The following is a 17,213-nucleotide window of genomic DNA, read 5'->3' as shown; positions in this document are numbered from 1 at the left end:
CCTTAAGGTACATCCCCAACATTTGCCTGGTGTGAAAATGGGAAACCACGGAAAACCATTTTCAGGGCTGCCGACAGTGGGGTTTGAACCCACTATCTCCCGAATACCGGATAATGGCCACACTTAAGCGACTGCAGCTATCGAGCTCGGTACTAAGGCTTGTTTACCAGTCAGTCTCACGGTAGAAGTGGTAGTGCTCAGTACTGTCAAAATTGGACCAAAGAAAGGAGAACACAGTGTTACTCCACTCACAAAGCAGAGAGATCGGTAGAATGCTTACTTGTCAGATTCTCCACTTTGCGATCTATTATATACAAATATAAGGAGCATGGATCTACAGAAAACAAATCCAGATCAGGTCGCCCACACATACTCACACAACGAGAGAGACGGCTCATCGTACATTTAGTCAAAAAAAAACTTCGAGAAGAAGTGCTGCCTCGTTAGCTGCGAACGTCGCCACAACATCTAACAAGACGGTAAGTGCACAGACAGTAGGAAATGTCTTGCATAGCGTCGATATACACGGGAGATCTTCACCTTTGAGAGCAAAGCTGCCCAGTACTTTTTCTTTAGAATTAATTGTAAAATTTCAGACCATACCTTATTTTTTACAGTTTCTCATCGAGTTATTTTCGAATTCATAATTTGCATGGACATATCTTTTAATTAGGTAACGAACGTTTGGTGTATGTGAATCTGTAGTGCTATATGAAGCAGATCCATACTATGATGCACAAATAAATTGCGTAAGTGTATTGTGGCTACGAAAACAACCAATTATAACTTTATCACAAAGTATTCAGGTCATCAAAAGAGGCTGTCGTATACCTTCAAAACCACAACGCTAGGTACACTAATTGGCATACGAGCAGGTGACTGATGTGAGACGAGAAACATAGAAGCCTCCTAGTTAGGTGATATGTTTGCATCCATCATTAATCAGTATAAATTTAACCACGAAGATTCCTAATGTAAAAATTACTGTACTGATTAATAAACAACTCAAAGTTAACAGACCAGAGTCCATGACATGTCTCTACTTCTAGTATGGCATAATGTGGAATCATTGAATTCTCTTCCTAATTTTGTTACTAGAACCCGACTGTACTCCAACTCAGTTCTCGAAGGAATCTTTAATTAGTAGCTAAAACTGGATACCACTCTCAGGCAGAACAGACAATAAGTTACGACGGCCAGCTCCAGATTATAGGAGTGAATAAGTGAAGTTTAGGAGACGAAGGCAATCAAGGGACTTAATTACTCTTCAGCACACCTGTGCACGGTGATGGTGGATTACATTCTCGGCATACTCTAGCTGTCTTAAGAGGCGAAATAAAGGGGAACCCCATGGGCTCTCATATTAGAGGTGCAAGTCGGTGTTCACAGGGCAAGTTTAACACTGCTTCCACTTCCTTGTTCCAAGTTCCCCTCTTTCATCATTCCTTTCGACTTTCCACGGTCAACTAGCGTTCTCCTCCGAGCCAGGCTGTAAGATGTTTGCGAGACGTAGCGTGCCTTTCATTTTTCACGCGTAACTATTTTTCGTCTAGTTAATGCCAAGGGATCCCGCTGTGGTTTCAGCAGTATTGGATCTCTTCCTGTTAATTAGTGTTACGAGAGAATGATTCTTCTTCTTCTACCGCTTTCCCCCATCCGTGGTGTCGCATCCAGTCGTAATGTGTCTTAAAACAGTAATCACTACCACCTTTACCTTTCAGAATGGCCAGCTGGATGTACAATTGAGCAGGTGTGTTTAAAACAGTAATACAACTAAAGGAGAATCTATTTTCTCTTCAGGATGACCAAATAGATGTTGAAAAGGTCAGCCGTGTTTAAGTTTTCAATCACTTCACTTGCACCATTACGTAGAATATCAAACGCGTCAGATGGTCAGGTGGTATGTTTCGGAGTTTTTTTTAAGTTACTATGAGCGTATACGTACAATCGCTTCTACCAAACATCTCGTGACACTAAACGAATTGGGTACGTGGTTTGTGTCACGTACATATCAGCTTGAATTTCACTATTGGCAACCCTGAAGGAAGTTTTCTGTGGATTCTTTATTCTTTACGTCGCAACGACACAGATAAGTCATAAGGCGACGATGGAATAATGAACTTAATAATGGAAAGGAAGCGGCCATGGCCTTAATTAAGGTACAGCCACAGAATTTGCTTGGTATGAAAATGTGAAACCACGGGAAGCCACCTTCAGGGCTGCTGACAGTGGAGTTTGAACTCACTTTCTCCTGAATGCAAGCTCACAGCTGCGTGCTCCCAACCTCACGGTCAACTCACTCTGTGTTTTCCTATTATCACATCGAGCCATTGATAGGTCTGTACCCTAATTAAGACCATGGCAGCTTCCTTCCTTCCTTCCTTCCTTCCTTCCTTCCTTCCTTCCTTTCTTCCTTCCGACCTTCCTCCTTTTCTTCCTTTATCTTCCATACCAGTCCTACCCCGTTCCTATCACATAGTCACTATGAGACTGACGTAACACAAGGGGCACATTTTTTTGGTGACATCCATCCTTTTGGTTTTGAATTATGCTCCAAGTTGGTATTATTTATTGAACAATAAGTGCAGCGTCAAGTCGTCCGACGAATGAAGAAATATTACAGTATCTAAGGCAGGTATCGATGAAAATGACAGCAGAGTGACTTTCTTGTCAGTGAAATTCCAGAGAGCAAAGGAATTGAATTAAAAGTTTTCTCTTTTTCAATCTATTTTACGTCGCAGTGACACAGATAGGTCTTATGGTGACACTTTGATAAGAAAGAGCTAGGAGTGGGGAGAAAGCGGCCGTGGCCTAAATTAAGGTACAAAACAAGTATTTGCCTGGCGTGAAAGAATGTGAACATGAGGACAACGATAACTGTAGTGAATTGCCAACAAAGCACATATGAATTATACACCATTCCAGTACAGATTTGAACTGGAAATGAAGCTCTAATGAGAAATAAGTTGAATAAAACGAGAGAAATAGCATAGGAGAGGAAGCACTTCCATATGGTTGAAACCGTACGGTTAAGACATTAATGCAATGAAACAGTTTCTGTTTATTCTTCACGATGACCAAATTGATATTGGATGCTGATGGGCGAACAAAACAGTGCCTCCCCTTTAATAGAACAATTAATTTTTTCAACTCTAATATAATCAAAATAAGAACTCTTTTCTCTTCGTGGTGATGAACAGCGAGAAAGTGGCTGTGTGGTTTTTATCACGTAGTTGTAAGCTTGCACTGGCTTCGAACCCCACTGTCCGCAGCCCTGAAGATGGTTTTCTAAATTTTACACTAGGCAAATGCAGGAGCTGTACAGTAATTCAGGCCATTTTTGCTCCATTCCCACCCCTAGCCCCCTTTCCTATCCCATCGTCAACGTAAAACTTATCTGTGTCGGTGAGACATGAAGCAAATAAATTCTAAAAACGGATGACCAACAGGAACCCAGTTTCCTCTGTGGAGCACTGGTAGAGTGTTGGCATTCGGAACCTAATATTTCATTTTCAAACCCCGCAGGCAGAGCTACTTGAATTTTTGAAAGCCAGAATTAAGGTAGAATCCAGGCACCATGTACTACAAGGTCGGCATGTAATGACATATTTGATGTTTACCTAATAAAATTAACTAAAATTCAGCCACAGATTACCTAGGAAAACGTGTTTAACACTGCCATCTGATAGGATAAAAAGAAACGTTGAAATTCACAACAACAAATATCAGCCTAGATGCATATGAATTAAATTGCCTGCATAGGGTAGCTGAGACCGTAGTGTTGTTATATTATTATTATTATTATTATTATTATTATTATTATTATTATTATTATTATTATTGTACCGGGCGGTACACCTCTACGCCACGAATTCAAATATTGCGCCAGTTAAAACCTCTCTACAGGAGAAACCCTGAACTTTAACTACTGTATTAACTCAACGGTTTCTCGGAAGATGTCACTACTGTGAATTTGGTAATCTTGAAGTGTTCTGAACTGTGTCTATTTTGATTTGTGTTTGTTTGCTCCGTATCATGAAGTTTGAACATTCTCTAACAGATGTCGTTACCCAAAACTATGGTAACACACTCTGGTGCAATGGAATGAACTTTCCTGAAGAAATATTGTATTCCTAAGTTTTATTTTTACTAAATTTTGTTCTGTGGTTTGTGGGTTGGCAATATAATCCCTTCCTTCCTCCAGTTTTGAAATTAGCCAATCATAAATTTCTGTAATTAATTTTCCACCAATTAGGTGTTTATTCATCGTCTTGTGTATCAGTTTTTGCTGTCGGCCAATAAAAGTTTGTGGGCGGGTTGTTATCATTCATGAAAGGTCTCAAATGTTCCACGAGGGTATATAAACTGCTGATTTTCTTGTCTCGGGGCCACTTCATCCGCATCTTGCTTAGTGTGTGATTATGTAGCAGGGGGCGGGAAGCGCCTCTTTCTTCGGGCAGCAGTTCATCCACAAGGTAATGGCCGCTTAATAACTTTATTTCTTGCTAGCTCAGCAGTTTAACCCTCGGGGCAGGTTCGAAACTTTTCTCATGTAACCTATCTTTAAAATGTAATAGACATTTGGTAAAATTTCGTCTCTTTAACTATAAATTGGGATAGAGAGTGCCTAACCCTCTCGAGCTCCCACTCATATAGTTTTGAGGTGACTACGTTGTCATAACCGTTTTTTCTTCTCTTCGTAATGTAATAAAGTTTTCTTATCGTGTCACCTCCTTAGTATGGGATTAGCCCTTGCGTAAGCGGCCTAGTGCCAAGTAGGTTTCAAGAGTGTATTAGGAGTGCAAGCTTCGCCTCCATTCTATTTTGTATTATGGGCCAGTAACTTAACCTGATGTTTTATTTTCCTCATGTAAAGGCCCTGTAGGTTGGGTATCAAATACCCCTGTTTCTTGGTGTGCCTTAAGGGCAGATAGAAATGAAGTTTGTTGTTGCCTTTGATAGGCTTGTCAGATTGAGAGCGGGTCTGCTCTTTTTCTTAACACTGTAATTAGGAGCAAGTGCTCCTCGTACTTAGGGGTTTTCTGCCCTTCAGCTATTGTGGTGGTGAGGTGAGAGCTCAGAAATTAATCTTGGGGCTCGAAGCCCAAATCTTGTAACAATTGTAATTTCTTAACTTGTTTTCCTGCTACTTGGTACCTGTTACTCTGTTGTTGTTATCTGTTGTTTTTGAAAAGAAAATATAACCTTTGTTAAAGTTTTAAATTAACTTTAATTCTGTTGTTGAGACCTATTCCAGCCAGCACCTTCTTTCACCTCTGCAAATCCACAAAACATCGTAACAATTATTATTATTATTATTATTATTATTATGATAATGGTGCTTGTTGTTTAAAGGGGCCTAACATCCAGGTCATCAGCCCCTAATGATACGAAATATAATGACAATTTAAAAGTTCAAATTCATCCACCGACAAGAATAAAAAACGTGATGATGAAGAATGAATGGATGGATATGAATTTAAAACAATCAGTGGATCCGACCCGCAATGCCCCTCTTTCGTAGAAACTACCACAAAAAATAGTATTAGTGACCAAGGGACTGCTTCTGAAGCACAATCCTGAATCGAGTGTGCTTGTTGTCTAAAGGGGTCCAAAATCCAAGTCAACTACCCTCCATAACGTTACTTATCGCTAGGAAGGTAGAACCATGGTATTTGTCATGTTGCGCTTCTAATCAAAAGTAGCGAATACTCACGGTATTCCACACATTATGGTAGCACTCACAAGTGTTGTACGTCGCACAGGTAACGCAGACCTATGGTGTTTCTCACATAATGGCGCCACTAATAGGAAACGCAAATCCATGGTGTTCCTCACATACTGGGTACTAGTGAAGGGCAACGCAGACCCACGGTTTCGCTCATATAGTGGTACTAATCAGAGGCAAAGCCCAGACCCGTGGTGTTTCTCGCATAATGGTACTGATCACAGGTACTGTAAAACCCATACTGATTCACCCTCTGTTGCTACTAATCACAAACCTATTGCGTACATAACACAGTGGTACCACTCGTAAGTAAAGGCGACCCCGCGTGATGGTACTAATCACAAGTAGTTTCATGGTTCTAATTCAATCATCCCTTGGTTGTCCCTTTTAGTCACCTCTTAAGACGGGCAGGGGATACCACGGCCGTATTCTTCGTCTGCGTCCCCACCTACAGTTGGTAGACAGAGATAAAGAAGAAGAAACAAGAAGGGATCCGTCACTTCGAAAAATGAAGTAACGGACGAAGTTTTACTTTAGGTATGAGGTTATCTACAAAATTTTAGTCATTATTTTAATTGACCACGGAGAAGATAAACTTGCTTATATTACCGAATTTATTATTAGTTTAGCAATAAACGGGATGTTCCATACAAACTGAGAATGATGAATGGTACTATAATCATGTTGCTAATAAATTTACTAGCCTCCAAGACTTATACAGTAGTTAATGAACTGAAGCACACCACCAAAGAACGCTGTATACCACACTTTTGGTCAAGCTAAATTTATGGACGAACTTTAATTTATAGGGTATTCTGCGCGTCCTGACGCATGAAACATGGTATGATGTTATTTATAAGCACCTCGTTGCGAGTCTCTAAGTTGGGCGCCAGGTGGAACAACGATTTACGGCACTGTAGAGTCTACAAGATGGTGATCGCGGGGGATCTCCCTGCTAAAGAGCCTCCAAACCAAGTAAGTGGATGAACGCTGCAAAGTTTTTCAAGTAATGGTTCTTATACAGTGAATATATGTGATAGGATAAGCATTTCTAAACAAAACATTCACAGTGACTGAACGCCAACAAAGTGTTTTTAAGGATGTAGGTGAGGGCGAAGCATCCATAAACAGACTGTCACCTGAAAATCACGAATGTTATGTGGTCAAAATTGTCCAATTATGATCCAACTGCACTGAGTCCATGGGCAAGATACAGAGACGAAGGTGCCGCATTGTTGCCCCGCACATGCCAGTGAATCTGCCGACGCAAGGCTGAAGTATTTGAGCACCTGAATATACCACCGCACCGGGCTGGGATCAAACCTGCCATCTTGAGCTCAGAAAGCCAACGCACTACCGTCTGTGCTACCCAGCCTGGCATTCTATTAGTAACATGAGGGACTAGATTGTTCAGCTTGCTTCCGCAGCCAGAATACGCTAGCCTAGATCAGCAGTACCGTGCTAGAACTTCAGTATCGCCTAAATAGTTCAGGAAAAAATATTCACTTCTTGAAGAGTCAATAGAATTGCTTTTAATTTGGTTATAAATTATATCACATGCGTCGAGGCACCTGAGATGCTACAAGTAATACAAGCCATATGGCTCTGAAGGATGGTTTCCCATACGGGCGGCTGGGTGCCCTGATAAACCATGAAGGTGTTGATAATAATTTAGCCGATACTCTTCGGATGGTCCCACTGAGAGTCACTGAAATATCAAAGACATGAATGTGATTTTTTTTTTTTTTACTTTGCCCACCATCCTGATGAAATTAAGTGGCATATCCATTCAGAATTTGGATGACTAGCAGGCAAATACCAACGACAGTAATATTTCAGCTCTTTAGTCTCACGAGGCAGCCAATTTAACAGAAACCAGAAACTGATGGTGATGATGCTTGATGTTAAAGGGGCCTAACATCTGGGTCATCGGCCCCTAATGATACGAAATGAGACGAAATGTAATAACAAATTATTAGTCCAAAATCCTCCACTGACCAGAATTCAAAATACGAGGACGAAAAATAAATGGATGGATATGAATTTAAAACAATCAGTGGATCCGACCCGCAATGCCTTACATTCACAGAAACTGACGTTAAAGAATCATATTACTGACCAAGGGACTGCTTCTATAGCATAATACTGAATCAATGATACCTGTAGTCTAAAGGGGCCCAATATCCATTTCATCGGTCCGTTACAATGGTACTTATCACTAGGAAAGTAGAACCATGGTGTTTGTCATGTTGAGATACTAATTAAAGTAGCGTAGACGCGCGGTATTCCACACATTATCTTACTACTCACAGGTAATGAAATTCGCACATGCAATACAGACCTATGGTGTTCCGCACATTGCGTTGCCATTTACAGGCTAGAAACTAGAACGTTAGTTGTTTCATTCAGATTACAGTAGCTTGGTAGATACGTAAATAACCTAGTCATAACATGGACATGTGCTGCTTGCACAACAAGCTGAAGGTAGTAGCGAAGAGAATGACGAATGTGCAAGAAACTAGAAACTATGTTCATCACATACGTGTACTAACCACAGGGACTCGCACTATCCCTTGGTGTTCCTCATATAGTGTGTATTAATCATAGGCAAACCAGAACCATGGTGTCGCTCCTAAAGTGGTACTAATCACAGGCACTGTAAAGGCCGGCAACGCCCTCTGTTGCTACTAATCACAATCCTATTTGGTACCTAACATATGGTACTACGCGCAGGTAAAGACGACCCATGGTGTTCCTCGCGAGGTGGTACTAATCACTAGTAGCTTCCTGATTCTAATACAATCATCCCTTGCTCGCCCCTTTTAGTCGCCTCTTATGACAGGCAGGGGATACCGTGGGTGTATTCTTCGTCTGAGTACCCCACCCACAGTGGGTAAAAAACCAGAAACGTTTTACAACGAACTAATTAATGAATTGATAACTACCACAAATAAGTAAAACATTAATAAATAAATACATTTAAAAATACATAACTAAACTGACCATCACGTAAAAGAAGACCTATAGGAATGACACATTTAGTACGACGTAGAAACAACGACAAAGTTATCACTCTTGTGCATTCGTCATTCTTGCTATGCAAGCAGCACATGTCCATGTTATGACTAGATTATTTACACATCTGCCAAGCTGCTGTAATGTGAATAAAACAACTAACGTTATTTCTACTGAGAACTCCGCAACCTAAGGGAGTGTTAACATGTGACGAGTGAGAGATTAATTTTAATTGTCTCTCATTGAAAGTATTTAATGTTATCCGCGTATCTTAATTTCTGAGTGTTCTACAGAATTACGTTGTTAAAACATGGGTACCGAGTGAATTGGCAGTGTGGTTAGGGTCACGTTGCTGTGAGCTTGCATTCGGGAGGTGGTGAGCTCAAATCAAACCGGCGGGGAGGCAGCCCTAAAGATGGTTTTTCGTGGTTTCCCATTTTCATACAAGGCAAATGCTGTGGCTGTACCCGAATTAAGCCTACGGCCGTTTCCTTCCCATCCTTGCGTCGTCAAAATCTTGAGTGTTTTAGTGCAACGTTAGACCATTAGCAAAACGAAAGTAATAATAATGTGTGTGAATAATTCCAAAGAGGTTTCTCAGTTTACTTTCCATCTGAAGTTTTCTGAATTAGAATATGGAATCGAATATTTAAACGGCGTAGAAAGTATCTCAACGGGTCTCTCGGTTAGTTTGGTGGAATTTATTGCTTTCTGCGAGATTCAGGTTGAATATAGAGGTCTGCATATGAATATTTACTTAAATACATCTTTGCAGAAGCCAATAAATGTCCAGAAAAATTCATGTTATATTGAGTTGGATTCAGAGTAACTTGCAAGAAGACAGAGTGAATGTTCTTAAGCTTTGGCCTGCCCAAGCAAGTTGGCCCAGTAATGACCAACAAGTTCAAATATTTTGGATCAATAATCACACCTGATGGTAATACCGACGCAGATGTCGATCACCGCATCAGTTTTGGTTGGGCTAAATGGCAGTCTCTTACTGGTGTTCTGAGTGATAAGCGGAAGCCAATCCGTTTAAAGGGCAAAGTGTTAAAAAGAACACTGTCCGACCTGCCTTAATGTTGGGCAAGGCAGAAGCTGTAAGATCATCGAAATAACAATATGTCACTCTGCATAACAAAGTGTGCAACGAGCATATTCTAGGTTGCTTTAAAATTATGCCCTTCAGCTATAAGGTGGAGAGAGAAAGCTCCGCTGTTATTGTCACGTCAGAAGACGTAATTAACACCATCTAGTACAGAAAGCTCTTGTTATCGAAGAAGAGAAGGGAGGAAGATGGCGTCCTAAGGCAACATTGAAACGAACTACCGAGGATGCCCTAAGGAAAAGTTAAGTGCCATTAGATCTGATGCAAGAACATTGGACATACATTCTCCGAGTCAGACGAGCCGACCCTGAGCGAGCTTAGAGGTGCCCGTTTAATGGGTGCATATACGACCAGGAAAGAAGAAGAAGAAAAAGAAGAAGATTTTAAGCTGGTGAACTTACGAATGACAAAATGATCTTGCATTAAACCAGGACCTCTCAAACGCTCGAACTCCTCACGCGTGCAAAACGAGATGCAGAGGTTCTGTGTACCGTGCATGCGTCCATCTGGACTCGGTTCGGAGCAGCGTTTTGTCTCGGAACGACTCGGCTATGCTCGGCTCAACCCTGCTCGGGTTGTGGAGCACTGCAGAGAAAGTGAGGAAGTAGGAGAAAGGTGGAGCGAGTGAGATAGGCGTAGGGAAAGAAAAAGAGAGCTCTATTTCTCAAAGCGAAGAGTGGGAGTCTGCACTCTGGTCTACCTTGCGAAGTCGTCTTTTGCACCTTGTGCCGCGCAATGCACCGGTGCATAACCCATGAGAGGCCCTACATTAGACGGCCATACAAAGTAGCTAACTGTCACTATCTCAAAAAAAATCATCATAAAAATAGTTCGAGAAATGAACCAAACTGTCAAAATCTTGACAAAATTGTCAATCCAGTCAATGGAAACGTAGACATCAAATCGTTGTAGATTAGTTAAATGTATCGTCAATCTGTTTTCAGGTTTTTGACACTACAGCGTCTGTAAAATAAGGCTGAATGCATTGAAACTTATCGTAACGTGATCATGTTCGATCTTACAACTCCGGAACTAAAGTTCAGTTCTAACGGCTGAGGTACCTTATGATTTCAAACGTTAAACCCCAGTTAAATATGCGTGGTGGAACAAAGGCCAAACCTGACGCGTGTATCAGGTGTCTCCGGAGGCCAGTTGCCATATTATTATTATTATTATTATTATTATTATTATTATTATTATTATTATTATTATTTAAAATGAAAACCTACAACCTGTTATCCAGTCATTGACCGGGTCAGGGATGTAATGAATGAAGTAGATATAGGCTGTTAGTACGATGAGGTCGCCACTCCCAAAGTGATTTATTAATGACTGATAGATGCTATGAAATGAGAATGGAGAGTGTTGCTGGAATGAAAGATGACAGGGAAAACCGGAGTACCCGGAGAAAAACCCGTCCCACCTACGCTTTGTCCAGTACAAATCTCACACGAGTGACCGGGATTTGAACCACGGTATCCAGCGGTGAGAGGCCGACGTATGATTATTATTATTATTATTATTATTATTATTATTATTATTATTATTATTATTATTATTATTACCAGATGCTTGTGTCATGTGATCTGGGAAGTAATGCCATACGACAATCGGTTTCCTGTAGTCGTGGTTTCAGAAAGCTTTACTGTTCTGCGACGAATCCAAGACATCCTGGGGCCATGCGTATTTTATTTATTTGATTTATCGTTCAACAGGTATTTCTACCCACTTACAGAACATTTCCATTTCTTATTTCTAATTTTATAAATAATTTACAATAAAAATTAAAATATGAAACCTAATATTATACTTATGAACTATGAGCAGTGGTAAGTGTGTGTTTCAACGTATTGCCACTCTCAGCAGAGCTTCCAACAGCCCCCATGGTAATATTCGCCCTCACACGGTAAACATTTTTAAGGAATGTCTTCACTAGGTTGTAAAACTACCTCGTCTAATTGAAATGCAAGTACAATGTCAAATAATATGTGTGTGTAAGCAGTTATTCCCTAGCACTCGGATACGAATCCATTGGCCATGATAATGCGTTGTTTGCAGTAATTATTTATTTGTTGGTAAAATCTTAGGCCAAGGAGATAGTTACTCCCTAACGAACGGGCGAACATTTCTTTCTTTCTTTCTTTTTTCTTTCTTTCTTTCTTTCTTTCTTTCTTTCTTTCTTTCTTTCTTTCTTTCTTTCCTTCTTTCTTTCTTTCTTTCTTAATCAGTCTACCTTCCAGGGTTAATTTTTACTTCGGACCCAGCGAGGGATCCCACCTCTACCTCCTCAACGGCAGTGTTCTGCAGCGTGAGAACCACTACCTCGCCCAAGTGGCCTCACCTGCTATGCTGAACAAGGGTCTTGTGTGCGGGATGGGAAGATTGGAACGGATAGACAAGGAAGAGGAAAAGGAAGGGGCTATGGCCGTAAGCTAGGTTAAATCCCGGCATTTGCCTGAAGGAGAAGTAAGAAACCGAGCAAAACCGCTTTGGCGATGGCTGAGGTGGGAATCGACCCCACCGTTACTCAATTGACTACCCGAGGCTGAGTGGAGCGCGTTCTACACATCGTATCACTTTTCAGATTCCGTGGTAGAGCCTGGAATCGAACCTGAGCCTCCGAACGGGTAGATATTTACGCGCGTGGAATGTGTTTCGGTATCCAGTGTAATGACTGCATGTTATGTGTTATGACGATGACTACTATGATGATGATGATGATGATGATGATGATGATCATGATGATCATGAGGCAGGGAGAGGGATAAACCCATAGCCTATTTCCGTCGAATATCACCACTGGGTCTGCTCAAGGCTTAACGTATCCATCCCACGAATAAATCGCCATCAACAGCGTAATAACAAACCCAGTCCATATGAGTACTGTAGAGATATATGGAATTGATCCTAGGGGTTTGCTATGCAATCCATTGATTATGAATTGTATACCACCACCTATCCTACCCTCCCAAGGTTTAATTTTTTCCACCAACGGGACTCAAACTGGGGAACTTAGGTGTAAAACAAAAAAACTCTTTACGCCTTAATGACCATGACCACCAGGAGTGCCTTTTGAGTCAAGAAATATGGCTCAGGATGTACTTAATTTGCTCCACAGTATGGACAATGTACTGTAATATGTTTGCTATCGGGTGGGAACTTTTTAACTTGATTACACGCCTATTCGTCCTAATTGGAGGCTTACGCTGCTACAACTCATATACAATATTAGTTTCAAACGGCTTTTCAAAAATGTTCACCTTTGGCTCTAAAATGGCCTGTCAAGCACATGTGACTACAAAAGCCTAGGGCTATGTGGCAGGCTGAGCATTGCCGAGAACTTTTGTTTCCTCTCTTGTTCATAATTAATTTTTCCACTGAACGTCTAAAATTTACAAGACGCTGGCTGAGCGGCTCAAATGCTTGAGGCGCTGGCCTTCTGCTCCCAACTTGGCAGGCTCGATCGTGGCACAGTTCGGTGGTATTTGAAGGTACTCAAATACGTCAGCCTCGTGTGGGAAGATTTACCCTCACGTAAAAGAACTCCTGCGGGACAAAATCCCGGGACCTCGGCGTCTCCGAAAATCGTAAAAGGTTAGTGGGACGTAAAAACAATAACATTGTTACAAAATATCCATGATGAAGTTTTATTATACTATACATGATGTAAAGTAATATATAAGGTATATCTTCATTTGAGATTGGACGGTAGAACGTAGTCCTTCCAGCCCAAGTTGTCCCCCGTGAGTGCAGACGGTAGAATAACATCTACGGTCTGCCTTAAGAGACGACTAAAAGGGGATCATGACTTGTGAACGTGGGTTAGTGACCACGGGCCCCTTACTTGTGTCCTGGCATTGCTTCCATTTAATTGTGCCAGGCTCCTCACTTTCATTTATCCTATCCAACCTCATGCCTTTTGGCGGGACCTAGTGTTCAAAGTGCACTACTTCCTCTGGTGTAGGCTAAGGAAAGTTTGTTATTTTCTGAAAGTGACTGAGGTATGAGTGATGCTAGCAATGTCATTCTTATGCAGCCAGTCCCTGCTATGAATAGTGTGAAAATGTTGCTCATAGGGCCGGTTGATCCATGCATTTCAGTGCGCTTGGCAGACTTATATGTATTAGCAACTTTGGCTCAGTGAGGAAAGCAAAGGGAAACTACCACACTCCCAAATTTACCTAGTACGCCTCTTCAGTGATGCCTAGGCCATCTATAACAGCTGATGGCAGAGCTGTTGCGGATTCAACCAGCCTTAGGGCTGAGGACTGAAAATACATACATTCAACCTCCCTTGGTCAACTCTCGTAATTTTCCGCCCCCGACTGTATTGGACTGCGAGGCCTAGGGAGTCTTTCATTTTCACGCTCTTCGTGGCCCTAGTCTTTCTTTGACCGATTTCTTCATTTTTCGAAGTGTCGGACCCCTTCAACGTTTTCTCTCTGATTAGTGTTAATAGAGGATGGTTGCATCTTTGTTCTTTCTCTTAAAACAATAATCCCCAGCATCACCGCAAGTTAGCGAGTTTCACCGTAGCTTAGTCCATTAGGCCTATTTAAAATTCCTCAAAAAAGCCAACTTTAGAGAGCATGTAAAAAAACTCTTGCGGGAAAAATTATCGGCACCTCGGTGTCTCCAAAAAGCCATAAAAGTAGTTACTCACACGTAAAACCAAAGTCATTATAATTATTTTAAATTGTTATGACCTATAGCGTCTCTGTAGGTTAACCAACCACCTCGACGAATCTCAAAATCTAAATAACACTGTGGCCAGATTTCATCTCACACGTCCCCGCATTATAAAATGAATCCAACCGTCAACACTTTGATCCACTTTCGCTTCACTTACTCTCCGCGGCAGACTGCATCATTCCCATCGTAAGACCCCTCCATCTGGCTAGACAGGAAATAAGAGTGTGACAGGCCGAGTGTTCGGCAGGTTTCCGCAACACGCAGCCTGTTACGTAAGGAATGGTGAGAAACACATTGTCAGCAAGGGGATGTGGGTTCGGTATCCGGCCTCACGATGCAGGGCTGGTGGTGGTATCAGCGTGTTGGATGGCATGTTTCCTTACCAGTGGGGATGCCGCTACCAGTCAGTTTTTTAAACTTAGTCTTAGAATAAGGTAGCTAAGTAGTTAGGGTAGATGGTGTTGTAAACAAGGTTGGGTTTACACAAACACAACTTCTTTATTTGCTTCACATGTAAATTTACAATATTTACACTAACAAAACTGAAAGTTATCTCGAAGCGAAATGAACTATGAATTCGGAGAAAGAGTCTGTCTTTGTACACTATATACACGTTGGAGTATCCACGTTCACTATTATCTCGGAAAGATAGTCCTTGTGACATGAAAAGTTCTTGATAGTCGCAAACTATCAGAAGCACTGACTTAAATACCTCAGAGAGTCTTTCCTTGTCGAAGGGTCTGAGTTCATTAACGTAAGTTCAATGACTGAAGAGTTCCTACTTAGCGAAACTAAGTTGATAATGGGAGCTTGCATTAGCTAGGGAATGATAGTGGCATATAATGGTAAGACTAGACAAGGCAACAGAACAGGCAAGAGGAGCGGTGACCAGAGGTGAGACCTCTTACTGCCAGAAATTCAGTCCACCTGGCCGAAGCACATTTTTAAGAGGAGTAGCCTCCGTGCTCGACGTAGGGTGTATTCTGGAGCTGGACACCGGGGCAGTGGGGCATCTGGACGGGCCAGGAGCTCCTTTATATAGCACACACGACGTTCCAGGCACGCGCACTGAGGACTGCGCGTTGAGGCCCGAAGAATAACACACAGGCACGCGTGTAGCTGGCTGGCGGATCGAGAAGGGAGCGACGGACATACAACAGACGGTTGTAGAGGTAGCATCTTACACGTGGTGCTGGCTATCCGCACATGTGTGGGATGCTACAGACTAGATGTTGTAGATACTTAGCTATAGATTTAGGGGGATAGTAGTTGCTCAGTATCAATCAATGGTGGTGTACTATGGTTGGAAATAATGATGTGTAATGTAATAATAAAAATATCCCTTCATTGGAGCAAGTTCATATGAACAGTTTCATCCATCGAGTTCATTCGTAAGTTGTCATTTATATTCTGCCTGTGAATCCTCTCTTGACATCCCTCCTACCTGTCCGCATCAGGAATTTTTCACGCTACTTTCAAGTGTGTTTCTTCCAGTTTAAGAAAAAGTTATCATAAGTACACCGTGCTTTCATTCTTGAATAGCGAATTCAGTCTAAAAAATTTAAAGTCAACTTTGCCCCTACGGCCCCGAGTTGACTTTAAATTATTTCCTTAGCCTACACCAGAGGACATAGTGCACTTTGAACACTAGGTCCCGCCAAAAGGCATGAGGTTGGATAGGATAAATTAATCTATGAATGAATATGAATCTATGGGACGAAACCTGTACGAAATATAATAAATTATATATTGTATTGAATAGGCGGACCACTTAGTTATAATATTTAAGTTTATCTTGAATATTTACTCATTAATTTCAGTCCTTACTGTCGTATTGTCACTAACTTTACAAAATTCAACCAGTGTTTTCTTGCTGTTACAGTCTAACCGTACTGTTTGTCTTTCAATTTCTTTCACTCTTTGAACCACCGTTTTACATAACTTCTTGTCATTTCTTGATAAATTTATTTCCCAGTAGTACTCCATTCCTATATCATCCAGTAGCTTCTTCACTCCCTACCCGATAACCCCGTTTTTGACGTTTCATTTGGTGCTGGTACTCTATACTTAAAATTTCATCCCCTTCTCCCATCCTTAGCCTACACCAATATTTAATTATTCGTTTAACAATATCCGCCCGTATACTCATCCCTTCACACATCTTTCTCACTCCACTATTTGCGGTACAGCTTGGAAGTCCCATTATTGTTTTGGCAAATTTACTTGCAACTATATCTATTGTTACAATTCCATCATATACTGCCCATATTTCTACTCCATACAATAACTTCGTTTTAACTAATGAATTAAATACACTTTTCTGAACTCCATATTCGATGTTAGGCATCTTTCTGTCCAATATTTTTATACTAGCCAGAACACTTACTCCCTTAAGTTTAGCTCTTTTTATCTGTTCTGACCATTTTCCATTGCTGCTTATGATCGTCCATAGGTATTCGATTCTTTTATCAACTTCTAATTTTGTCTTACTCATCCACCAATGTTCACGTTTTGAGAGTTTGTATTCCCTTTTAGACATTATAACTTTGGTTTTCTTTGGATTGATTTTTAGATTCCACAGTTATTTACTATTCTATTAATACTGTTTTGCATTTTGACAGGGTTTAATGTGAGCAGCAGGATATCGTCTGCTAAGACCTGGAAAATCTA

General features: G+C 41.1%; 1 protein-coding gene across 1 annotated transcript in view; it reads right to left on the bottom strand.

The window, feature by feature from the left end:
* The window catches only part of LOC136879328 (tachykinin-like peptides receptor 86C), a 1,256,628-nt gene that overhangs the window by 418,890 nt on the left and 820,525 nt on the right, over positions 1-17,213 (bottom strand). The gene's annotated exons all lie outside the window — the stretch shown is intronic.

Source organism: Anabrus simplex, chromosome 8 (assembly GCF_040414725.1).
Source record: "Anabrus simplex isolate iqAnaSimp1 chromosome 8, ASM4041472v1, whole genome shotgun sequence".
Taxonomy (NCBI): Eukaryota; Metazoa; Arthropoda; class Insecta; order Orthoptera; family Tettigoniidae; genus Anabrus; species Anabrus simplex.
This window is presented reverse-complemented; position numbering and strand designations above follow the sequence as displayed.